The following is a 570-nucleotide window of genomic DNA, read 5'->3' on the forward strand; positions in this document are numbered from 1 at the left end:
AACAATCCGACACCTAACGGTCGGACACATAACTGCCAGACACTTGAGCATCGACATAACCGCCGGACACTTAACCACCACACACATAACCGCCAGACACTTAACCACCAGACAATTAACCACCGACATAAATGCTGGACTTAGAACCACCGACATAATCTCCGGACACTTAACCACTGATATAACTTCTGGACACTTAACCTCCGACATAACCACCATACACTTAACCGCCGACATAATCGCCGGACTTTTAACCGGAGGACACTTAACCGCCATAAACTTATCCCCTGGACACATAATCACCGGACAGTTAACCTCCGACATAACCGTCAGACATTTAACGGATATATAACTGCCGGACACTTAACCACCGAAGACATAACTGCCAGATACATAACTACTGGACACTTAACCGCTGGACATATAACCACCAGGCACTTAACTGCCGGACACATAACCACTGGACACTTAACCTCCGACATAACCGACGAACACTTAACTGCCAGACACTTAACTACTGGACACTTAACCGCTGGACATATAACCACCAGGCACTTAACTGCCGGACAC

This window comes from Limulus polyphemus, unplaced genomic scaffold, assembly GCF_000517525.1.
Source record: "Limulus polyphemus unplaced genomic scaffold, Limulus_polyphemus-2.1.2 Scaffold1490, whole genome shotgun sequence".
NCBI classification, from domain to species: domain Eukaryota; kingdom Metazoa; phylum Arthropoda; class Merostomata; order Xiphosura; family Limulidae; genus Limulus; species Limulus polyphemus.